The sequence below is a fragment of the Neopelma chrysocephalum genome, unplaced genomic scaffold, assembly GCF_003984885.1.
Source record: "Neopelma chrysocephalum unplaced genomic scaffold, ASM398488v2 Primary Assembly neopelma1_22, whole genome shotgun sequence".
Lineage (NCBI taxonomy): Eukaryota > Metazoa > Chordata > Aves > Passeriformes > Pipridae > Neopelma > Neopelma chrysocephalum.
The window spans coordinates 26,803,268-26,829,656 of NW_020897689.1; the positions used below are offsets into that span (position 1 = coordinate 26,803,268).

Below are 26,389 nucleotides of genomic sequence, written 5' to 3' on the forward strand. Positions count from 1 at the left end.
TTTTTAAATAGAATTGACAAGTCTGATGGAGGAAGAAAGAGAGGAACTACAATTTTGAAGCTTCATTTTTATTCAAGATGTAGCAGCACAAGGACATACAGAGGCAGCCTAGGAAAAACAAGTTACAGTCAGAAATAAAGCCTGATTGAGTAGCTGAATCCATTTATGCTTTCCAACGTTTTGCATAGCACCTGACATGAGGGCCCCTCTCCTGACTTGTGTCTTTCAGAACTTTCATAATAAAAATAGCAAGTCTGCCTGAACCAAAAAGGGCCCCAAAAGACAAAACAAACAGCAAGTTTGTACCTTATATTAAAACTTGTATACTTTATGCTCATGCAACAAATACCTCTGCATATTTATTTACCTTGGACAACACAAAAGGTCACTTAATATGTGCATAATAAGCTAATCTCAATGGTAATTACACTGAAGAAGAAAAACCACTTTCTTTTGAAGGTTAACTAGATTCAAAATAACCCAGTTCTCATCAGGGTGTTGCATTTATTTCAATTAAGTCAATCAACTTAACAAGGATTTAATTAAAAACAAGTTAGCAAGTCAGAAGAAGTATTTGAAATATAATTAATAAATACTTTAAATAAGCAAGATGTAGTTAAATCAAGTATATTATTATAAATGCACTAGCCTATTACTTCTTTGCTGATGCTTGTTACTGGTCAACAACAGAAAGCACTCCACCCTGGGAATTCTGGCATGCAGTTCATCCTTGCAAAGGCAAATGAACACATTGTCCAGGAGGTGTAATATTGAACTTTCAAAGAATTAGGTAGAGAGATGAGTACCTATTTCCATTTGTTTTACCAGAGGGAGAACCTGAGGTTTCCCCACACTTTCTTTATTTCAACTGTCACAGTTGGTACAAAATAGTTTTTCAAGGCAGTTAAACAAAATATAAAGTGCCTTTTCACTGAACCGACATGTTTCTGTGTAGTTTCCTTTCTCTACGAGCACTCTGCGAGCTGGTGGAGAGAGAAGCAAAGCACTAATGAACAACATCAGACAACCATCAGTATGGAGAGGCCAGTGTTTATTACAACCATGCACTATCCCAAAAATCATCAGTAACCTACATCAGACAGGTTCCCATTCTGTGCCTTTCCATTGTCTTTTGGACAATTATGTATCTCATCCCTGGCTTTGGAGTCTAAGAGCAACAGTACTTAGACCTCTGCTGCCCACAGCACCCTTCAGTGTTTCCCAGGGAAATTCCTTACGTAATTCAATTGTATTCTTCCCCTTGCATCTGACACTCATGGGGAAGAAGCAGGGAAAAAAAAAACCAGAATTCCTTGCCCTAAATTCCCTAACAACCCACAAGCAAGATTCCTGTGCTCCTTAAGCTATCCTTAAAAATACTTCATTCTGTTGTCACCAGTGAAGACCGGCTTAATATAATACAGCAGATGTAACTGTATTTTAAGTAAACATACTCGAAAGTTAAGGGCATATATATACCCAAATAAAAGTTTTTGTCTACTTCATTGTTTACAACTGACTGAGAACATTTTCTTTCATATCTCTGACACACTGAGACCAGAAGCACAAAGATTAAGACAAGAATGATCAAAAGTGACAGCTCCTTTTGGGCAACCAAATTTGAGAAGCCTATGCCTGATCTTTCAGATTACTTCATGTTTTATTGCACTTTTCACCTTCAGACCACAGTTCCCAGCTGCTCCCAGCTACAGATATAAGTGCTCCCAACTTAAGTTTTTAAACTTGTAGTTCTTGATTATGAGTCCCTCAGAAAAAAAGCAACACTGAGTGAGGAGTTACGTTTTAGAATCTTTATGTCTAGATAATTTTTTCCAGCACCATAGAGGAATTCAGAGGTAGAGCTGAAACCCAATTAGCCATGTCACAAACACAGTCGTCTTGGAGTCCTCTGCTTCACTTACTGTGAGTTGCCATCTCTATATACAGCCCTAAAGTAAATCTACCTCATACATTGAGCCAGCAAATGTTTTGTGGAAAGTAGGAAGGAGACCCTCTCTAAGCATATAATTAACCAGATGCATGATAATGTGTATGTTCAAAGGTCCTAAATTAATTGCATATGGTTCAACTATAAACCCAGCATTCACAACTTGCAAGTTCTTGACTTTATGGGTTTCACAGCTACTTGCCAGAAAGGAGGGGTTATTGACTTGAATAATGAGTCCAAGTCTAGAGAAGCACATTGAGCAGGCATTCTGCAGTCCTGTTCTTACCAGCATTTAGTTTTGGGCTTTTAGTTTTGGACACTCTATTGCCCCCCCACCTTATGCACCCATGTCCCTACCTCTAACTTGGCCCAGTTCCATCCATTTTTTTTTCATCGACTTCTCTGAAGGTTTAGTGAAACCACTCAATCCATTTCTTCAGAAAATACTGGATGAGAAGGGAAGTTCTTTGAGAGCTCTAAAATTTCTAGATGACTCCAAGTAAGTGATCTGAAGCAGAAAGAGAGAAGAAGAAGAACAGGATTCTTTAGTGATACTGATATTGTACCATGCAGATGACAACCTGCAGAGAGCAACTAATATTGCCAAACAGTTTCCCTTTTCATCCAGATTACTTTGCAATCAAGCTGCTGTAAATTGGCAACTGTAACTTAGATTTGAGCCCTCCTATTTCAGCTTTACTGAGGATACTCTATTGGAAGTATTTTGAAAAAGACTGTGCTAATATGTAAGAAATTACATGAATCTATTAAAAAAACAAAGTTATATATGGTGAATCTTTAGAGTGAAAAATAGAAAAAGTTTTGTGATTCTTGATATCAGTTGGAACCAAAACCCTTATACAGTGCAGTGAATTTTTCAAGGACTTAGGCAGCATGCTTCCAGAAAAGTGCATCTTAATATCAATTGCCTCATGATAATGGCAACTCCTGTAAGAAAATGTTTTTCTTTTTCATCATATCTTTGGATATCTGGATATCTTTGGTCTATCTGTAAGTATACATGCCTAGAAAACTTGGGAGTTTATCAGAGACAAAGAAGAAAACAATTGTAAATGTTCCCTGTCAAAAATATTATCAAATACAGTACTGATGTCTCCACATCTACCTGGCTACCTTGGTTCCTCTATTCCCCCTTCTGCCCCATCCCAGATGAACAAAACAAAACAAATGAAGGATCCAATACTAATGTGCCATACAGAGGGAATCCTGCTATTCCTGAGAAGAAAAACAGAACACTGAACACCTTCTGTTCCCTCGCCAAACTTAATCATCTGGATAGAGCTGGTATTTGTTTGACTTCTTCCACGCATTATAGCAGAAAGAAACAGATTACCCTGAATAAGACAGATATAAAGCAATCAAAGATGTTTGGATGCAGTACAGAATGTGATTATTTTCCCTTTAACTATTTTGACTCAATTTATTGCTGCCTACCATATTTTGCTTTATGAAGCAGCACTGGAGAAAAAACAGCCTCATTCTTTAGCTGAGATAGTACACACTAGTTTGGGAGCCAGTTTCCCTCTCATCTCAGATAATGCTCAAAACCACAACGTAATACAGAGTAGTTCAATACAACCATTTGCACAGTGAATGATGCAGAATGTTTAATTGAGTTATCTATGAAAGGCACCAGATTTCTACAGGAATATTATCTGAGATTTAAGGTGGCTGTTTTTGTGTTTTCCCTCAGACTCCATTCGGGTGTCATTCCTTCTCCTATTTTGAAGCAACTTGGTAAAAGAAATGGTGATTAACAAGTAGCAGGAAGAGAATGCATACTTTGGTGAATTTAATCCATTTTGAGTTAGTGTTCCCGACTCCCAACTGTCAAATACAGTTAGAACAGATGATATAAAACACTTTGTCTCTCATTCAGAGGTAATTAAAGATATCCCTAGTACCATATTACTGAAGTCCACAGTATCAGATTACCAACATCCATGGAAGCTCTCTGAAGTGCAACATTTTTAATTTACCTAATATTCTGCTCATTCTGCTAAAGAAAAATAGTGGAGTTTGTTTTAAGGCTGTTCTCATGGCTTTCCCTGAAATCTGCAGCTCACCAGTCTGAGTGCAAAAAGGCATAAATACCAGGTAAAACTCTTTCAGTAAAATGCTATAAGATAATGAGACTTTTAGTACAGGATGAAAATGTTTTCTTCTAAGGAATCCTTTAAAAATAGGGAGTCCCAACAAGAGTAAAGAAGAGAATATTTTTCTGCAAAAGGATGACAAACAAAATCATAGAAGGGATATCAAAACCTCTGGCTGAATAGCTTGCTCTGATGAAGGACATATATAGGCCATCTCTAAAACTGTTTTTTCTAATCTGATGTTTAAAATTTTCAGTAAGAAAGATTGCAAAGATTGCTCGCCCTCCTTTTGGCAGTGCCTTATATGATAACAGATGTTGACTGCACTTCCCAATTAACTCCTTTTCAAGAATTAAATTTAAAATAAAACATTTCCCATAGATATATTTCTAGATCTCTAACAAATGTTCCTGCCATCAAAAATACATTCCTCAACCACTGCTGAAAAGTACAGTGTCCACAGTTAGCGGTATATCTGAGACCCGAGTGACATTTATTTAGTCGTGTAGACCAATTACCTCCCCACATTTCACAGAAGAGTAACAGTCGCCTCTTTTGTAACTGCATCACATTGCTGGATTTCCATTCTGCTTCGGATCCAGACAAATAGACCCTGCTATTCCAGCTGCATAGCTAGTCATTCCCCGTGATGCATTTGCAAATCTCATGTTTCCTGAGAGCAGAATTTCATGCTTTCATTAAATTTGGATCAAATTTCATCTTGTTGCCATTGTGACAGACAGATCAAGTAGTGACCAAGAATCATGTTGCATTTTTCAACTGCCCCACTGGTGTGCTGTGTCACCTTAGAAAGGGGCTTCCCTCCTTGTTTCCCACAGATAGTTATGGAACACTGAAGCGTCTGCGACTGATGGAGTGCAGAAGTATTCCCTTTAAAGTACCATGTCAAATAAACCACTCTAACAGAGCAAGAGCACTACTGGTCCCACATCTATATTTAGCAATTGAAGCTGACTAAACATGAAGGGAAACACTACAGCAATTCCCAGGAGATAGTAAGAGCTGCACACTGACTGAGAGTATCAGATGCTCTAAGAAAAATGTCTTTCCAGGGTTTCCCCAGTAGCTGGAATACTTACAAAGGGCTGTATAGGCACTGCATGTTTGGACCCCAAGTATCACTAGGCTAACAGAAAAAATTAAAGTACTTTCAGTTTCAAGTGAAAATGTGAATAAAAAAAAATCAGCTAAGTAATTTTAAATAAAACTGCTACTCAACAGGAAGGAAAAATAGATTCATCAATCACTCAGTCACTACTTCTCATTTTCACTTAGCCGCAAAATGAGAAGGATGTAACTGACAAGTACACCATAACCACCCATTATATCTGACACTGAGATCATTTACTGTATATTAAAAAGAATTGTTCTGGCACTTGTATACAGTGGTGTCAACCTTAATTGCTAAAAAGCACTGAACAGCTCTTCTAAACATAGCAACAATTTACATTTTAAAAGCAAACCAAAGACACAAACAGGTGGAAGCACTCCATTGTGCCATATGAGACCCTTGTTCCTACAGCTGCCAACCAGGACGAGTGCACATCCAGTAAAATATCAGCTTGGGTGTAAAAGGAAAGATGTACAGTGCTAAATCCTCAGAGTACAAAAAAACCCAAATTCAATAGTGCAAATTTTATTCTAAAATACTGAAACAACATGCTTGGAAATGAAAGGGTTTCACAGGCTAAAAAATGGTGTGCACACATAAGCCATGGTTACTATATGATATCCTCACAGGTAAAATAAAGGAGACGTGGTCTAGGGCAGACAACACTAAAACAAGCTTACAGCTATTGATAACAACATCTAATCACTAACAAAAAACAAGGATTACTTAGGTGAAGTTCACAAGAGACGATGTGTAGTATGGTATTATTTATTATTTTTATCAGTGAGTTAGATGATGGAACAAGGACTATTACACTAAGCTGGGAGGGATTACAAGAATTTTGGAGGCCATGAATATAATTCAAAAGGCACTCAAGTAAATGGAGAAACTGGAAGCTACATCTCTCTTATGAATGTGTGCAACACACTGCAGTAATACAGGAAAGTTAATTTGCACAAATCCAGGACAGAAATTCAGCAAAGAACTGATTGTTGGAGATTACACAAAACAGGACCTGATAGCTACAATTATCACAAAATGAAGGAACATCAACTGTACTCATACTCTTAAATAACAAAAATCCAATCAGTAATCCCACTGGGTTGTATGATCTGCATAGGAGACATGAAGTAAATTTCTATTGTCCTCCTGAGATCTTCAGACAGCAGTTTCTCCCTGGAAACTTCAGTGGGGAGTTCAGTGGGGCTGTGCTGACCTTGGTCAGACAGTAAAGGAAGCTGCCTGTAATCAATCAAAAGCTTGAGCTGATCAAACTCGATTCACACATGGATTGGGTAATTCTTGGAGCTCCTGACAAGATTCCTGTTAAACATAGCTAAATGGTAAAATTGGGGAAAATTTATCTGGTAAACATAAACTGCTAACCAGACCATAAATGGATAAGTCACCCTAAAAGAATGCTGCAGCTTAGCCCCTTGATGGAAAAAAAGTTTGTACTAAGGGAATAATGAGAAAGGATTGAGCTTTTCCTCTTTAAAAAAAAAAAAAAAAAGGAAGGCTCCAGGTGGATTGATCAATATAACTGTATCCTTTCTAAAAGAACTGAAACCCTATAGGGGTTGCAAAGAAATGTGGCTGGGAAGAACAGCAAGAGTGAAAATGAACAGATGGGGAGATAATGGCAGACTGGCTGACGGAGCAAAGCAGCAGACAGAGTGAGCAAGAACAACTGGCAGGGAAGGCAGCTATTGGGAGCAGTAGGCAATGGTCCTGGCTGGCAGGGAATACCTGGAGGTGAGCAGTGTGAACATCAAGGTCGAAAGCATTGCTCCCGTGAGGTGTACAGATGCAACCAATAAACAGCAATCTCCTGGGCTAAACAAAAGAGCCTCAATACCTGTTTCAGCAGCAAGATGAAACCTGCCCCTAGATGGACTCTTCTTACTAAATATTCTTCAAACTGATTTATCCCACAGACTTTGGTGGCTGTCATTCAGCATCAGGGAAAACAGTTATCATACTTCTTACCTCATGCTGCAATGCAGTCAAGCCTTTGGTGCCCAAGGTACACATGGTATGGTTGGTTTGCACTCGAGTGTTGCATCTCAGATGCCCAGAATGATTCATCTGAGAAGGCAACAACTCTGCGGAGCAAAAGCAGGTGGTCTCTCTCATGCTGGGCATGTGCAATGGAGAGGAGGTTTACAGGTGTGCCAGGATAAATCAGGTATGGTCTGGAAGGGGATCTTGATAAACAGTCTGAAAAACTGGTGGATTTCTCTCTCCTATGAGAAATGAACATTTAGAAATCTTCTCAACAGCATTCACGGACAAGCAAATGCAGCACTGATCAGTGATGTAATTCAAATGGGACTCAGGACTGAACGCATGGAGGTTTGTGATATTCTGCTGCAGACTCAGACTGGAACTCCCTTGGGAATTTTAGTTATTTGGAGTTTTGCCATGCTGTCCTATTCCCTGTTATACCATATTACCGTCTCTGTGAATGACCAGATTTGGCTCACACAAACTGACTTTAACCATACACCTTAAGTGAACACTTTCATACTACCGTCACATCACAGTTTATTGGCACTTCCTATTGGCATGTTAAGTGTCATGACTGATACCTGCCTCAAAGTATTTTTTTCTCTGATTCTTCTCCAAAGAAAGAATTCTGCATTAAGAATAACATTTGCTTTGGCAAGTAATAGTATTTGGAATTTCTGGTTTAAGTTTAAAGAGCAAACGAAGTTAGTGGGTTCTTACTGCACTTTTGAAGGCATATCCTCCTTATTCTGCTTGGAGGAAAAGGCAGTGAGGCTTACATTGCTCACTTGAAACATGAAGTAAAACTTCATAAAGAAAAAAACAGGTTCTGTGAAAGGTTTGGGTTTTTTTTCTCCTGTATGGATAAGGCTTTGTTTATTTATTTGTTTGTTTGGAGGGGAACAAGGACAAAAAGGAAAAATAAGGCAGCATAGGTTTACTCTGGAGAAAAAAGAAAAAAAATCACAATTTACAAAGAGGTTCAGAAACACTTGATTAGCAGAGATTAAAATAAAGAAAGAAGCTATACTTCCAGCTGTCACAGCTAAAACCACCTGGCTGGCAACTCTAAACCTTCTAATTATTATCCAGAAAAATGGGCTAGAGAAAGTTGCTTTCTTTTATTTTCATAAGGGCTTAGAAGTAATTGGCCTTGATGTATTTTTGAAAGCTGTTAGTTTTTGATGCCATCTCTACATCAATAACAAGTTTTTTGTTTGTTGTTTATGAGATTGAAACAGCATAGGACTGTCCATCTATTTTTATAGAATCAAGAAAATATAGGATGGTAAGTGCAAGACCCCTAAAACAAGAAATTTGTTTTTAAATAGATTTACATTATCATTTACATCACATTTAGACCTGCAAACAGAGGCTGTATTATGGGTTAAATATGACACAGAAGCCTACATTAGGAGCAAGGAGAGAATTCTGCCATCTATTTCCCACACAAAACACTCAAATGGAGTATGTGCAGGTTTTAGCTGATGATCCCTCTTGCAACACTGCATTCTGATTATTATTTCTACTTACAGTGACATATACCTTACATAACCTGCTTGAATTACTTAGGATAAATAATGAATATGATCTATACAAATGAAATAAAAATATAAACCAGGATATTTTTATCTAAAGAATCACAAATAAAGACAAAACCAACTTTTGGCAAATTTTCACATGGAAATCTGTATGCCTTTTTTAAAATTTTATTTTATTAAATGCATAATCGTTGATGAATAGTATTTAAATACCCTGTAAAACTACCCCTATACAAATCCCAATGGTTCTTTATTGAGAAAAAAGCCTCCAAACCATCCAAAGTTTCCAACTTTCTATTTTTTTTCAAAATAGTCCATTATTCAGGTTTAATTTTTAAAGGTTGCGGCTTGTAATTTACCCACAGAAAAAAAATTTAAAAGAACAGTCTCCTTCCTTCCGGAAACTGAGCTTACAGGTATGAGTGGCAGCTCTCACCGCTGGTGCCAGCAGATTTCTCAGAACAGAACCTGAAGAAGTATACTGAAATAAGTGAAGGAGAGAATCAAATAATTGTTAGCTACAAGGACACTTGAAGCAAAAGGAGCCCTGGGCTTCTTTTTCTGTAGTTATGTGCAAATACATCTTCTGACTTAAGGATAGAAAATAACCCTATCTCCAAGTGCATATATGGCATGTAAATATTTTATAAACAATTAAAAACCAGTATTTTCTCCTACAAAGTGCAGTGGAAAATGGCACTAATATCTTTTTGATTTTTTTTTAAGTATCAGACATACCTAAACATTCGCTCAGGCATTAATATGTAGAAGAGTCAGAAAGAGGCAAAAGCCTTTTGAAATGAGATGAAGTACAAAATTCACATACTTGGATCACTTCCTGAAGTCAACAATTGCTAAGAGGCTTTCTTAGTGAAACAGGCTTGCATACTCAAGTGTGTATGCTTGAATGTTATGGCTATTTACATTTCCCTTTGCTTCTTGTTATTATTATGATGACTATACAAGTACAGAAGCACATGATCATTCAATAGGAAAATAATGAAACCAGTTTTGCTAGGTAGTTTGCTAGCTAGGTGGAAACTACACAGTGACGGCTGAAATTTTACCAAGTTGTGGGTTTTTTTGGAAGAAAATATGGATTCAACAGACTTAAAACATTTTATGACAACTAATGAATTTTGTTGAATGTAGACGCAAAATCAATTATTTCTAACTCAAAGTATTTCCTTTCAAAAGCATCAAAGCAAACATCAAAGACTTTGCTGTTTTACTGCAAGGTTGAGTCAAGAACACTTGAGCTAAATGCTACCTCTTTATCCAGCTTCACTGGGGATACCAATACCCAGACTCATTAACACCAGGACAACAGAAAAATAGAGAAGATCTAATTTCCACTAACACTCAAAATCAAAATATGTATCAGCAATTTATTAAGTTGATTCCTATGACAAATATATGGCATAAATTATCAAATTTGTCTCAGTTTTACAGGCATTTTTTTCATTTGTAGGAAGTAGGCTAGCCTTTTCCAAAAACCTACGTTTGGTAAGACCACAAGGTGATAAAACAAGGAGCCAGCAGGTGAAGCAAATGCAAAAATGTGTATCATCGTGTCTTTTTCTTCCATAATTATATTCTCAGGTGGAAGTGACATTAAAAAAACCAGAGCATTTAATTTTTCTGTTGTCAAGGACAGCAGAAAATGTGATCCTAAGTTCAGACAACGTCACAGTTAGTTTACCTTTGATTCCCGACTACTATCATATAGCAAGTGAGTTTAAAAGACAATTTTTAAGTGAATGCACTCTCACTAAAAGAAATAGGGTGGAGAAGAAGGACGGAACAGAATGCTTTGGTGATCATCGCATGCTGGAGACTGATTATTGAACACTCCAGAAAATACCTGAACTGTCCACCATAAATGATTTTCCAATGCTGGCCATAATGTTAATTTGCAGGAATAATCTCAGATACTTCAACTCTAAAATTGAACTCTCACAACGAAGTGAACTGATAAAATACGTTTCACATTTGAAACTTTTAATTACAAGAACTTGTTCAGTCTTATTAATTATATTCCGCCCTCTCTCTCAAAAGGCAGAAAATAAAGGGGAAAAAAAAGAAAAAGAAAAAAAGCAGCAGGGACTAAAAAGTATAAGCAAAGCCAAAATTTCAAATTCTCAAGCTGACACAATTTTTCACAATTTGTTTTTAATCAACACAATCTATACATTCTTTCTAAGCTTCCAGCCATGTGCAGAGCAAAGCAAACTACTGGGCTCAGCAAAAGAAACCTAGGATATAGTTTTTCAACCCACCACACAGTTGTATGTTTAATGATACATGTTAATAGAGAGATGATGGAAAATTATTTTGCAATAAAACTTTCTGGATAATACCAACCACATTAATTTTAAACTACTATTCCACTCCCTCCTGATTCTACCTGACACAATGCAGAGGATTGCATGGACTACAAAGTTCTGATGGTCCTTCAAATTAGCCTCCTTCTCCAAACCTCTGAAAACAACTATAAAGAAGCTGCGGAGAAGCATTAAACTTTATGCTGTGGTTGAAAGCTGTCCCTCAAAACTTTCCCCCCAAAACAAAGGCAAAACCCTCTAACTTGCCACACACAGAAAGGATAAATTGCCAACCCATTACCGGTAACCTCCTTCAAGAGCATAGTTAAAATACAGAAGCATTCAAGGTATTGTCCTCAGAGAACCACATTCACTTACATATTTATCAACACCTCACAGCCACCAATCCACTAGAAAAAAAACCCCTCAGTTAAGAATGCATGAATAATAAAATAAGAACTAAATCTGCAGCAGCTGTGACAGCTCTAACTTTACTCATAATGAAGCACTGCCAGCAAAAAGGTATTGCTCAAAGTCCAGCCAAATCAAATGTCATCATCTTATTCACAGAAATTCTTACTGACAATTCAGCCGCAATCATCATGCCGAAGCAAACCCACCTAATCAGTTTGACCATTTTAAACTTACTCTTAATGATTAACTCATAAATTCTGCATTTATGGCAATGGATTGAAAAATATCTGTCAAGTCTTCTAATGCAATTGTATGATCCATGCTGTTAACGAACATAAATGTTGTTCTAATGACAATTATATTTCAGCTATGTATTTTCTTAAGGTAATTACTAATAAATGCAGAATTTATCCATATAAATGCAGAAGGTCAATCATGTTCACATTAACAGAATCATAGAATGATTTGGGTTTGACGGGGCCTTTAAAGATCTGCTGTCTTTTCTTAGTTTGCAGTGGTTGTTATACAGGGAGTAGATCAGGCTGCCTTGCTCAGTTCCAGCCTCTCTCTGGATGCGATTTGCCTTTGGCAGAGGAGTTGGAACTAGATGATCTATGACGTCCCTTCCAACCCAAACCATTCTATGATTCTATACTTCCTCTTCTGTCTGCAGAGTGATGAAGCAGTTCTGCAATGGCACCTGAGGCTTCAGAGTAAGTCTCTTCCTCCTGCAGGTCCTTGCCATTGCAAACTTCCATTCTGATGCATTCTTGGCACTCCCTCTCTTCTGTGTGTGCTAGTGGGGGACTTTTTGGCTGACTGGCCACAGGCTGTGAGTTCACTGCAGATCGTGCTTGGAACCAGTTTTCTAACTCCTTCTTGGTCTCCCAGATGTTATGCAGCCTTCTCACCACCTCCCGCTGCTCAGTCACCTGCTGCAGGAGGTCCTCCACCTGGGCACACCTTTTGCAGGCCAGGAAAAAGGTCTAGGCACGTCCTGAGGTCTGCACTGCATTGCACTCTCTTTCCTCAGCAGCTCCATCTGGGTGGAGGTACCGGCCACTGCTGGGATAGATGGTGCAGACCCCGCAGTTGGAGCTGCAGCTTTTGCTCTCAGACACATGTCCACTGTTGCACCTTCAGGGTCAGATAGGATAAGTGTCCTTGGCCTGTGCCTGGTCACAACAATGTTTCTGAGTTATGTGCACTACAAGTCTCTTCACTCGGCCTAGGAAAATGTATTTCCTGGAGCATCTGGACCTCACCATTAAACACAAATAGGCGATTAACACATTTCAAGCACTGAACTACGGAAATAATAAATGAAGCTAGATTAGCAAATTGTTAAAAAAGGTATTCAAACACATCTCTGCCACAGCAGAAACAAAATTGGGAAAGAGAGAAAATTACATTGCTTTTTAATGACATTTTAGGACAATCTAATATGATACTGCTTTGGCTGAGGCTGCATTGACCCTGACAATATGACCATTAAAGACTTTGATATGCTATTCACAACTTGCCAATTACCACTTACATTGACATAAATACTCAGTTTGGAAATTATTCCTTTTAATTAAAATGCAGTTAGCATCATTTTAGTTAAAAAGATAAAAGTTTGTAACATTTCAGATAATTTTCTTTCCTAGCTCAGATTTCATTTAAAGCATTGTATATTTTGGCTTTTTTTGCAAGGGACAGAAACAGTTTATAAATAATAAAGGCTATGTGGTAGCAAGTCCCAAAGCCCCCAAAATCACACACAAAACGAAAACAGGCCATAAAGCTGAGTGCCAGGAAAAAAAGAAAGCACCTACATAATACTCTGACAACACGGAGATTTAATTCAACTTTCCCACAGAGCATCTATTAAACCAAAGAACAGCAAGCTCACATTATTCATCCTGAAGGAAGTATGGAGTTATATCCGAGATACAAATGTTTCACCAGATCAGACCTCCGGGACCCCGTTCTTATTTACACAGGCCTTTCCTCATACACATTTGAGGTCAGCACACATATGTACTGAATTTCTGTACTGCCAAACAGAATTGTGAATGTATATTAATGCAAATGAGACTCCAGCCCCCCTAAAAAACCTGTCTGCTTTAGTGTTGGACCTACCCTGAATAAATTAGAGTGAGTAACAAATGAGCATGCTTAATTCTGTTATAAAATCATTTACTACTGTGGGGTGTGGGAGTGTCTGTGTTATATTTTGCCTTTAATAGTGCTTGAGGGAAAGGACGAGGTATTTAATACCTTCCTTGCCTCAGTCTTTAATAGTAAGACCAGTTGTTCTTTGGGCACCCACCCCCCTGAACTGGAAAACAGACACATATGGAGCTGGATAGGATCCACCCAGGAGTACTGAGGGAGCTGGTGGGAGGGCTCACCAAGCCACATTCTGTCATTTTTTAGCAGTCCTGGCTGACTGGGGAGATCCCAGTTGACTGGAGGTAAGCCAATATGACACCTATCTACTAGAAAGGCCAGAAGGAGGATCCAGGCCTGTCAGTCTGACCTCTGTGCAGGGGAAGGTTATGGAGCAGATCAGCCTGAATGCCATCACACAGCACATGCAGGAAACCAGGGGATCAGGCCCTGCCATCATGGGTTTGTGAAAGGCAGGTCCTGCTTGGCCAACATGATCTCCTTCCTTGAGAGGCAATATGATTGGTGTATGAAGAAAAGGATACCTGGACTTCAGTAAAGTTTTTGCCACTGTCTCCCACAACATCTCCTGGAGAACCCGGCTGCTCATGGTTTGGATGGCTGTAATATTCACCGGGTAAAATGTATGTCTGATGGCTGGACCAAGGGAATGGTGGTGAACTGGTGCCACATTCAGCTGGTGGCCAGTCACAAGTGGTGTTTCCCAGGGCTCAGTGCAGGGGAGCCTGTTCTGTTTAATATCTTTACTAATGATCTGGACAAGGGGATTGAGTGCACCCTTGGTCAGTTCACAGACAGGCACCACCAAGTTGGGCAGGAGTACTGATGTGCTGGAGGGTAAGAAAGCTCTACAGAGGGACGTGGACAGACTGGATTGATGGGCTGAGACCAACTGAACGAGGTTCAACAAGGTCAAATGACAGGTCCTGCACTTGGGTCACAACCCCAAGCAGCGCTACAGGCTGGGTGAGGAGTGGCTGGAAAGCTCCCTAGAGGAAAAGGATCTGGAGTTGCTGGTTGATAGAGGCTGAAGATGATCCAGCAGTGCATCTGGGTGGCCAAGAAGGCCAGTGGTATCCTGGCTTGTGTCTGAAATAGCGTGGCCAGTAGGAGTAGGGCAGGGATCATTCCTCTGTATTTAGCACTGGTGAGGTTGCACCTCGAATCCTGTGTTCAGTTTTGGGCCTCTCACAATAGGAAACGCATTGAGGTGCTGGAGTGTGTCCAAAGAAGGGCAATGAAGCTGGTGAAAGGGATGGAGCACAGGTCTTATGAGGAGCACCTGAGGGAGCTGGGGTTGTTTAACCTGGAGACGAGGAAGCTCAGGGGAGACCTTATCACTCTACAACTACCTCAAAGGAGGCTGTAGCCAGGTGGGAGTCATTCTCTTCTCTCAAGTAGCAAGCGATAGGACAAGAGGAAGTGGTCTCAAGATGTACCTTGGGATATTTGGAAAATTTTTTTTACAGAAAGGGTAGTCAGGCATTGGAACAGGGCAGTTGCGGAGTCACCATCCCTGGAGACATATAGATGGGGTACTTTGGGATATTGTTGAGTGGTGGACTGGGTAATGCTGGGTTAATGCTTGGACCTGATGATCTTAGAGATCTTTTCTAATCTAAAGCATTCTATGAATCTACCCTGAGAACAATGGATAATTACTTTTTTCAGCTGACTCAGAGAGGTACAGCAGCACAGCAACCACTTATGCACTTTCCCACTCTGGCATTTGAAAAGCAAAGACATGCTGTGTAACATATTGCTTTGACTAAACTAGGCTGTGAATCTCCATCAGAATATCTCCTATCTCTTATGCCAAAACCTTAACTGCCCAACTGTGGCAACAGATCCAGAAACTAATTTAAAAAGTAGAAGTAACATATAACAGTTGCATAATAATAATAATAATAATTATTGAAATAAGTTATGTGTAAGGAAACAATATATACACAAATCTATATATGCATGTGTGTATATAATATATGGTATGTATAAATTTACATGGGTACAAATTTAATTTTGGAAAAGAGAGATAGCAATAGGAAAGCAACCCACAGATTATCTTGGTTTGATAGTATGGATGGTTTTATCACATTAGAATGGATGCTATGTTCTATTTAGTCCAGTTTCTGGTACATTGTAAAACAGTCTCTGCACAATCACCTTGTGAAATTACTCCACCTAAAAGATGTACTACTTACCGCATGAAGCACCTACACCAAAAATCCTACACTACAATCTAATTCAGGCAAAGGCACCTGAATGAAAATGAAAAATGGAAGCATAGAGAAATCGTGCAACAAGTCTAAAGCTACACAGCAGAGACTGGGGAAGAACTAACAAGAGATTACAAGATCTGAACTCCCACATACACTACATTAAGTTTTCTTTCAAACCCCACTGAGAAAACTCACCTCCCAAAAAATATATCTGCTCCACAAATTTGTGGAGCAAGTCTTATCATTCCATGCAGCCAAAGAAACCACTGCACTCAAAAACAGAATTCACAAATAAATGATCACAGATGGATATTGTGGTGGGGTTTTTTTTGTGGTTTTGTTTTGTTTGTTTGTTTGTTTGTTTTAAGAGATAGCATTTTACTCTAAGCATAAGCCAAAATTCTGGTCTTGAAGAGGTGAATACAGAGTTTCAAGATACAGTAAAAAAAACAGTCTTTTGAAAGTTCCACTTTCAAAAAAGATTTTAAAAGATTATTTTTATAGAGTTGATTTTAACAGTACAAAAAACCCTCCACATGATATGAAGGTAGCTTTGATGCTAGCATATTTATAACAATGTTTTATTCATGTATTTCTTTTGTAGCTCTGTCACTAAGAATTGAATAAGCTACACACAACTTAATTCTACTACAGCTAGTTGTGCAATGAGAAGTATGATATTGCTTTCTGATTGCAGTGAAACAAAATGAAATACATTACTTGTCTGTTCTACTATCAGTAACAAATGCAGTGAGTGTGAGATATGACATGTATGGCTACTTTTCAACAGAGATGTCATACATATGGAACACTTCTTTTGTTATACATACATGAAAGATTTCTGTATTTTCCAAGACTGCCATCTACATCTGTGGAGCCAAGCTGCTAAAGTACGTTGCCACACTGTCCTTTATACTTGATTACAACAGATATTTTGTGATAACTATAGTTAAAGGGAAAGGGCATATTATGGACCTAAAGATTTCCATCCCTAAACAGTGGAGGTTTTAAATTGCTTTGTTAATAGTAATAGTATAAAAAAAAAAGCCACACTTATGTCCAACACTTCCTTTTGGCTGTCATCTGAAATTTTTTTTAGTGCAGCATATGAGGGAAAATTATAATCTTTTTAAAGCTATGGAAACGAAGAATCAAATATTAAGTTTCTCCTCAGATTAAATGAAGGTTGCAGTTGAAAACTTTTTAAACTTTTTTGGCAAAGCAACTTGCCAATGGCTATGGATGATGACAATCGAGTGTCACATGAAAAAGTAGAGCATTGCATTGAAAACTTCATTATAGTGTTTGCAAGGTACTAAATTACCTTCAAAGAAAACTCCAAGCTACCTTTGCTCTAGAAAAAAGGAAGTAAATGACCAACTACAAAAATTATGCAGTGATAATACTCTTATATTTCAATACATGAAACATGAAGAAACACAACACTGGTGCCACCTAAAATAGAAGACAAACACCCAAACTTCAAATACTGCCACCCCAGATAAGCCATAAGGAGACCTGTTGCTCATCCTAGCTCCCTCCTACAGCCCCTGCATAAACATGGCATATCCCTTACCTTAATACTCAAAGCCTAAAGGAAAAGTCATAGATTGTGCAAATTACAGAATCCCAAGGATAAAGAGTCTTCAATCTTATGTTTAAACAGGAAATTTTGGGGAGGAAAAAGAACCTAGACATTGGAAGAGGAATTTTATGAATTACCCTGCACACATGAATTTATGTTCAATCTGATAACATCAGTGTCTTTGTCATTTTGTCCTCAATTTCAAAGGAACTTCGCGTACATTAAAAACAAATAGTAAGAGTAGTTTCATTTCAAAGATTATGACTACAAAATCTGTGGCTTTGGAAGCATAGTGGGAATCCTTAATTCACTGTAAGCGTAACATGAATTTAGGATCCTTTTGAAACAGAAGAAATTATCACTCTAACCCATGCAGATGCTGCTGTGGTGCTGTTGTGTAATTCAACAGGAATGATTCTCCTGGTCCTAAAAGCAATTTTGAAGTTGTTGGTACTACTGTATATGCAAAAGATAAAGACAGAAGCATCACAGATGTAGCCAGAAAAGGCAATGGAAAACAAGAAAAAATCTTAGAGGAACACTTGTAATACAAACATAGAAGAAAGCTCAGAGAATGCATTTCAAGCATAATCTCAGCACTAAGGGGAGTTTTTAGAATAAAGAGACTCCCTTTATTATTGCTAATCTTCTTTCATTTAGGAAGATATAATTTTATGAAGATTTGTTCTGCAAACAAATAAAGATGCACTGAATATTATAGGCAATCCTCTGATCACTATTTCTTCCCAGCAGAATAACCTATGAGAATCTAAATACCTACTAACCATTTAGCTTAAAAGACAGTATGCTATATACTCCCTTTTGGATATAGCTGGACTACAGTCAAATATGACACCGATCCTAATTATAATTCTGATATTACACTTAAACCACTTAGCAGCACCCAAACTAATTTTTGAAATAGCTAGGTACAGTTCTGTTAAACTGTTCATCGAGAATGCCATTGCTTTGCCATTGTAGGCACTCCAAATGATGCTGGAAGTTCCCTTGGAAGCACTGCTGAGAGAGAATTATGCATTGCATCTTTTTGACCAGTTGTCCATGAGTTTACTGTGGATTCAGCTAATGCCATAGGCTTTTGGCAGCTGGCAGTATGCACAGTGTAAAACGTCATTCAGCTTTACTGTCTCAATCACTGTGCTCCACAGAGCAGAAAATTAAGTTCGACAGATTTAAAGGAGGTTCTCGTCATTTACTGTAATTCATGTAAATCATTATATATATGGCTTTAAAATCTGGTCTGTAACTTCCAAAGAACTATGACTGAGTCAGAGTGGTTATTTTATAACATAATAGGAAAAAAACCCCACAACCAAACCCAAATTATGAGTTCAGATCAAATGCTCATTTTCATTCCCATGGACAGAAGCATTGTCATCATTTCTATCTTTAAACATTCTGTCTTTCATTTTCAGAGGAGAGTAATTTCTATATCATCTAACCTTAGCTAACATGAATAGTAGTATTTTCTTCCATATTGTAACTGGCTAAGAATTTTCTTCTGGAACTACATTTTTATTGGAAAGGGAGGATTTTTAGGTGACTTCTTAGTATAAAATACATGTCAGGTTTCATGAACTTCCTGTAAAATTTAAGCAGCATTCTACTGTATTCTGCCTGGTAAATGCTACTTTCAGGATGCCACATTTACTCTATTGGGGAGAGGTAACTCAGAAGCCAAGCCTCTCCAATGCCTCAGGGATGAAAACTGTCCCAAATCTGGAGAACCCATGAATTTATGTCATGGAAAGCACTGTATTTCCAGTGTTCCCAGGCATGCTATGAAGCACCCTACCTGGGAAAGGCTTCTTTGAGTTGCTGGCCCCAACACACATGACAATTCCTATATACATAGCCAAATTATTTCCCTTTCTGTTTCACTGCACAGCCCTTGGCCTCTCAATGTCCACACTGCATACATACTAGTTTGCACACAGACTCCTGCTTAGAGCAATCCAAGTAGTTCCCTTAGTGAGAGAACCTGAACATAGAAGAAAAGATAGCATGGTCCAAGATCTGTACACTACACAGGCCAGTTCACATCGGCCACCACAAGTCTTGCTTCTTGGTCCCATACCAAAGAGTCTCCCAAGAATGGTTCATCTTGGTCTTCAGCTATACTTTCTTTGGCACATACTTTCTTTAAAACTCAAAAATTTTCGATTGGCCAGACACAGCAACCCTGAACCTCAATTCATTTGCAGTAAAAGTTAGGGTTGAATGCAGGGCCTGTGACAATGCCCTTAAACATGATAATGAAAGTGCCACTGAGAAACTACCTTCCTTTCATGCCCCCTTTGTACCTCTATTGTTGACACCACCAATTTAAGAACTACAAGAGGTTTTGATGTGTCCTTGAAGCCTTTGATATTTACAGAAGTAACAGTGTGTTTCTTCTTTTCATATCATCCAGCTGTCTTCTTTTTATGACAATGATGGGGAAAAGAACAGATAAAATGCTAATTTATTAAATAATTTCTCCCATTTCTTGTCTCAGGTTTGAAATACTTGAGTGTTATCAGATATACTTGATCCTTTAAGGAAGGTGCCTGTGATGAGATACTTATTTGATCTCTAGTGACAATTATTTGAAGATTGAGAGAGGAAAATAAAGTCTCATTTCAATATTATCTTCAGGACCCTGGCAATTTCCTGGTTATTGAGAACTCTTGAACAGAAAACTTCTATCAAGTCGAGAGCTCATCGCATGGCTTTAGTAACACAGTGTCTAGAAGAAAACACAGACAGCTGTCAACAACTTGGTTAAAGTTTCAGCAAGCATTACAAAATACAGAACTGCTGCAGCTTCTTTTCCCTCACAAGCTAAACCTCTTCATTCAACTATTAATAGTCACACACTAGCGCAGGGCATGTTTTAGAACCTCTACAGCTATCTTGACTTAGTGGCTCCTGAAACTGAAAGCTTAATGTCTACCATTTTTCATCTTTTTTATTGTCCTCTGTCACTGGGGCACAGTGGACCCACATCTTAGGGGAAGCCTGCTGCCTTCATGGGGATTAGCTTAAAGAGGTGAAGAGAAAGTTTTCCTACCCTTTAGATTACAATCCACTATTGATTCCTCAGATAGGCAGCAATGAAGAAGGAGCATGCGACTCCAATGGACTACAAAGATGTGTTGAGATTATGCAGCGAGAAAATTAGAAGTGCCAAAGCCTAACTAGAAGTTCACCCGACTACTGTTGTAAAAGACAATAAAAATTTTCCTATAAATACATTACCAAAGAAAAAAGGAAGGCTAAGGAGAATCCCCATCCTTTATAGGATGCAGGGAGAAACCCAGTGACAAAGAAGGAGGAAAAAGCTGAGATACTTAATGCCACCTTTGCCTCAGTCTTAAACAGTAAGATCAGTTTTCTCCATGTACGCAACCCCCTGAGCTGGAAGACAGGGACAGGGAGCAGAATGAAGCCTCCATAATGGAAGGGGAAATGGTCAGGGACCTGCTACACTACCGGGGAGACCTTTTTGCCCTCTACAACTACCCGAAAGGAGGTTGTAGAGAGGTGGGAGTCAGTCTCTTCTCCCACATAAAAAGTGATAGGATGAGAGGAAATGGCCTCAAGTTGCACCAGGAGAGGTTTAGTTAGCATATTAGAAGTTGTTTATTCACCAAATGTCTGGCACTGGAAAAGGCTGCCCTGGGCATTAGTGGAGTCACCACTGCTGGAGATATTTAAAAGACAGGTAGATGTGGTGCTTAGGGACATGGTTAATGAATGAATTTGGTAGTGTTAGCTTAAGAGTTGGATTTGATGATCTTAAAGGTTTTTTTCCCAACCTAAATGATTCTATGATCCTGTAAATTGCTCAATGTCTGTTTATCAACCCAAAAAAATTACATTATGAAACCGAATTTTACACTGTCAACTACAACAGCAATCCTTAAAGAAGCATAAAATCTTAACTAAATGTAGGCTTAAATTATTACTTTAAGCAAGACTTACAAATTACAGTTCCACAGGTACTCAGTTTCCCAAGCCACTAGCATGCAAACAGCAGATGGTAGAAACTGCAATGAGTGAGGTATAAGTTGCAGATTACTTTCATTGCTGGCTTCTGTTATTCTCTAAGAATCTTCATGGGGAATGGAAGAAGGCATACTGTAAAGGTATTGGACAATTTTCCTTTTCCAGAAAAAATTTTACTTCAGTTCAAGAAGAACTGTAAATATTCTTCCTCACTTGTGAAACTTCAGTCTCAACCATGAGTGCTGAATTCAGTCTCAATCATGAATGCTGTCAGCTTCAGGCATCCAGTTCTGCCTGAGTGTGCTCCTGATGCCCCCATGGTATATCCTACTTCCTCAAATAAAATCAAAATGCATGGGACACAGTCATGTCTCACTCAGTTTCTACCAATGGGCTGACTGATTTTTTTCAGAAAGAATAAAAGTTATACGAAATGTATAAGAAAGATCTAATGAAATAGTTACCTCATCTGCATTTTCTCATTTGTTTTTGTACACTTGAATGCAAACTATACATACAGTTTGATTAGTCCTGCTGTGTACTTCTCAGGGTACTGCAATTGGTTTAGAAGCAAATCTGAGAGCCACTTCTGAGGTGCACCTAAACTCAGGAACTATGTCCTTACACATTTTTAATTGGAAAAAAACCCATCAAATCATCAAAAACCTGCCACCCCAGCAGCATCACCCAGTGCTTTGAGACTCCATAGCAGTTTTCTCAAAATAAAAAAACTCAGAAACTGCCTATCTAGTGGTCAGCCCAAATGAAGTCAAATGAGAACCAACAAGAAGCTTCCCTTGCCTTCCCCCTTATGTTCCTTCAGAGGAACAGAAAAAGAAATGACAGTGATGGAAACAGAGGGAAGGACCACTATTTCCATTATAGTATTCATCTGTTTCTTTAAACATTGACCTTTAAAGTCTCAGATTTCAGGAAAGGAAAAAGGTCTCATCACTGCATAGAAAGATGAGCAAAGGAAGACATTTACTCTTCTTCCTGCCCTGCAAGACACAACAGGAACAGAAGACTGAAATGTCCCCTGTAATAGCTATTTAAATATCTTCATTTGAATGGAACCTGACACGTGATTTTTATCTGCTTAAGAAGGTTGTCAAAATTCCCTCTTCCACAGCAAACCATATGAAAAATCCTAACAACCAAGGGGCTTTGGTTGTGATGGGTAGGACTACACAACAAAGGAGGAAAGCAAAAGCAGAGCATGTCTCACATGCACAATTCCTGCTCCAAACACACAGTTCAGACACCACCATGTGCTCCACAATGTGTTTTACCACATCAACATAGAGCATGTGGTTTGCTCAGGAACGGAATACACACAATCAGAGTACCTGAAGTCTCTGAGACTCCACCCTCCCAATCCCCATGTAGGGAAGTAGATAGCACACTGTTAGTCAGAACAACAGCTTCGTTCAGTTAAGAAACCCACTGGTTCTGAATTTGTTTTCAGTGTCTCTTACTAAATCCTGGTATAAAAACTGGTTCAGAGGCCTTTCCCCCCACCTCTTTTACAACTGACAAGATTGAGGTTTCATTTCATCATGAAAGATGAATACTTAGTCCACATAGTTAATGCTTGGGCTGGGGTAGAGGAAGAAGTAATTCTCTGCTGAACTACCAAAGAACCAGACATGCAGGCAGGTTTATGATCATCAATTCAATACACATTATTTCATCATATTTTTTCTTATTTGCCTATTACATTTATTCCCATTACATTCAGAAACATTTCAGGAATCAGATTTTATTCTCCCATCCTCCAGTGTGCCTGAGTTGACTTAAAATCTTCACATGCCTATTCTTTTTAAGTCTGCTTTTAGTTGAAAACATCACTTTCTTGAAGAGAGTCTGTCTGGAATTGTCAACCAGATTTGTTCTCCCTTGAGCAGAGTCAGTCCATTCTTTCTTGTCTTTTAATCAGTCAGTCTGCTCCTTCTGTTCATTATTAACCGATAAATACCTCCTCCAAAAATACATGTCCCTGGTTTTGGGATGCAATCTGTTTTTCATGTCTAAGACTGCAAGTTAATCTAAACATCTTTCCTCAGTCCTGCAGCAGTACGTTTTACATATTTCAGCCAGAAAGATATGTGTCCATTTGTCTGTCTTACAGGCTCACTGTCTTTGTGGGTTGATATTTATTGCCTTGCAGTCTTTTATGTTCAGTAGGTCTAAAAAGATCTTTTTTTATAATCACTCCAGTATCTCAGTTTGAGATCCTATAATCATGGTGGGCCTCATCTGCTTTGCATCACTTGGCAATTTAGGTTGTGCAAGCTATATGAAATGCTCACAGATTTTCATAGCAATGGCGTGTACAAGATGTTCCAGCTTACGCTGAATCCACTAACTACAATAGACTGGTAAGGTTTTTTGGTTTTGTTTCTGTTTTAATAGGTATTATACTCAAAAATATCCCTTTGTTAAAATGTGAAGATGGCAAAGTCATTCATTCAAATGTTTGGAAATGCCAAAAGTAATGCATGCACCATTATGTTCCAAAGCAGCTGAGAGTTCTTAGTGCTTCTGTAAACTTCAACATGTTTTCAAGTCCAGCAACCAACTACCTAAAAGTTTACTTAACTGTTATGACACACCATCACCTTGACAGAATCAGAGATGACATACAGTTCTGAAAATTCATTCATCCACCCCAGTCATCCTTCTACTTCCTCAAGTTTCTTTCTTATTCAGTACATGTTCTCTTGGGCAGGTGGCATCTACAGGTCAGGGCTTCCGTGCTAGAAACCCTGACTTGGGTACCAGTGGTCCTGCCAATTGGTGTCTCAGACAATTCTTCTCTTATAGCCAGCAATCCCTTCATGGAAGGCTTGCCCTGCTCCCCAGCTTCTTGATTGTCTTCAACACCAACCACTTCACAGCAGTCTCTACCGCTTCAGCTCAAAGGTCCTAGTGCCCTACTGGGCTTTGTCTGAGATTTTAACGTGTTCTTTTAATGCCACAGAAATAGTTAATCTCTGCACATTAAAGAAAATAAAAACCAAGCTGCCATTCAAACAGAAAACAAAAGATATTAATCATTTTATATTATCACCACACAGCATGTGTGCACATATGACTAAGACATGAGGGAGGAGAACCATATGTGCCAAACTATTTGCAATGCAGACCTGAAGAGGTTTTCCAAATCAGGTCACAGATGACAAGAGAATCAATATAACATAGACCCAGATGCAGTATTTTCACAGTCCTAATGGAGATGAGGTTGTATGAGGACCTCTTGGGTACAATTTATGCAATATTGGTTTTCATAAGACTGAGGTAACACTAGTAACATCATGAAAGTAAAAAAAAAACAAAAAACAAAAAAAAAAAAACAACAACCTAAAAAGATTTTGTAGAGTTTATTTCAGTTTAGTTCAGGAACTGGAGCTGCTCATTTGCATTACTGACCAGGTGTCTGTAAAGGCTCAGTAACATCCATTTCCATCTCTGTATGGCTGACGATGCCAGTTTTTTCTAGAAATAGACATTACAGAGGCTAGCTATCTCTTCTTACCTTCCATTTCAATCACTGCAATCTGCTCTGAACTTAGAAAACATTTGAAAAATTCATCTGGCATAGAAGTAGGCAATATTTCAGAGGCAAACCATTTGGAAACAGCCATCTGTGCTTGATAATGGTTGGAAATTTTAGAAAAATGCTACTTTTCTCTCTCTTTTTTTGTCAAAAAAATTCTCAAAGTTTTTTCACTAGTTCCACTCCTTTTACCCTTTCTGCAGTGGACTTCATTACTAGTTGTGAAAAAAAGACAGCTCTACAGCCAAATTTTGTGTGATAGCCTACAAAACAGTAATTCATTTGTGTTGACCAGAGACTGGCATCTCTGTGCTCCTTCACGTCCCATTTTTATTAGTTACCTCATCTCTTCTAATGCCTCCAACTCTACTATGTCCCTTCTACTTATTTTTTACTCTTTGCCTCCACCACCAAGACCACACAAGCAGTCAAGGTGGGATCAGCTTAGGTGGGATGCAAGTGCCAGCAAGGGCACCTTCACCAAAAATCTATTTCAATAAAATAAGTTATTCTTTCCTTGTTCTGACAAGGAGCTTAAATTTTCTGAACATTGGACAAAGCACAAGCCTTCCTGCAGGTTTCTGAAAGAGACAACATTTATTATTAGATGGTTGCTGATAATTTTAAATAAATGGTGATAGCAATGATTTCTTTATTAAGCAACAGACCATTTCTTTTCCTCACAAATGTAGCAGATGATAGATGCCTTCCTATGTTTTTTTTAAGCTAAAAAAGGCATTTCTATGGAGTAGATCACTGATTTCAGTTAAAGACAACTGACTGTCATTTGTAAGATGTTTAAGCATTCAGCAGGTCAATAGACTTTAGACAGTTACAAATCTATCTGACCAGACAAAAAGACACATTTACTTTTCTTACTTAGTGTAAGTTTCTCACCAACATCAATTGTCTCCATAAGCACTTCTTCCCATTACATAGGAAAAAATAAAAAGTTCCTTGCATTTGTAATTGAAGACATTAAATTGTAATTTAATGCTTGATTCACAAAAGTAAACCAGAATCTGAAGACTAAAAACACTTCCATGTTTCATGGTAATTTCATGTTACTGGAGGTCTTTCTTTTCCTATTCATTCTAGGAGCTTCCTACTAGAGAGGATTTAAGTAGCAAATACTTCATAACATTCAAATAGTAAATATCCATTTTGTTCCAAAAGATGATAAAACCATTTCTATTGTTTCACTTAAGACCACACATACATTGACTATTTCACTGCTCTTCTTTCACTCCCTTCCTCCAAAATATTTAAACAAACATTAGAAAATCCTGTTAGTAGTATCAACTGAAGCTCAGAAAGCTGTTAGTTCAATGTATATACACTCCATTCACTGACC

The 26,389-nt window shown here is 38.3% G+C and overlaps 1 protein-coding gene across 4 annotated transcripts in view; it reads right to left on the reverse strand.

The window, feature by feature from the left end:
• Positions 1-26,389, reverse strand: part of DLGAP1 (DLG associated protein 1) — a 414,682-nt gene that overhangs the window by 351,578 nt on the left and 36,715 nt on the right. For 3 of the 4 annotated variants that reach the window (XM_027675989.1, XM_027676007.1, XM_027676034.1), the window contains exon 2: positions 2,306-2,456. The exons of the other annotated variant lie outside the window; for it this stretch is intronic. The gene's annotated coding sequence lies outside the window, so the exon portion shown is untranslated. The remainder of the gene's footprint in view (positions 1-2,305; positions 2,457-26,389) is intronic. 4 annotated transcript variants of the gene reach the window in all.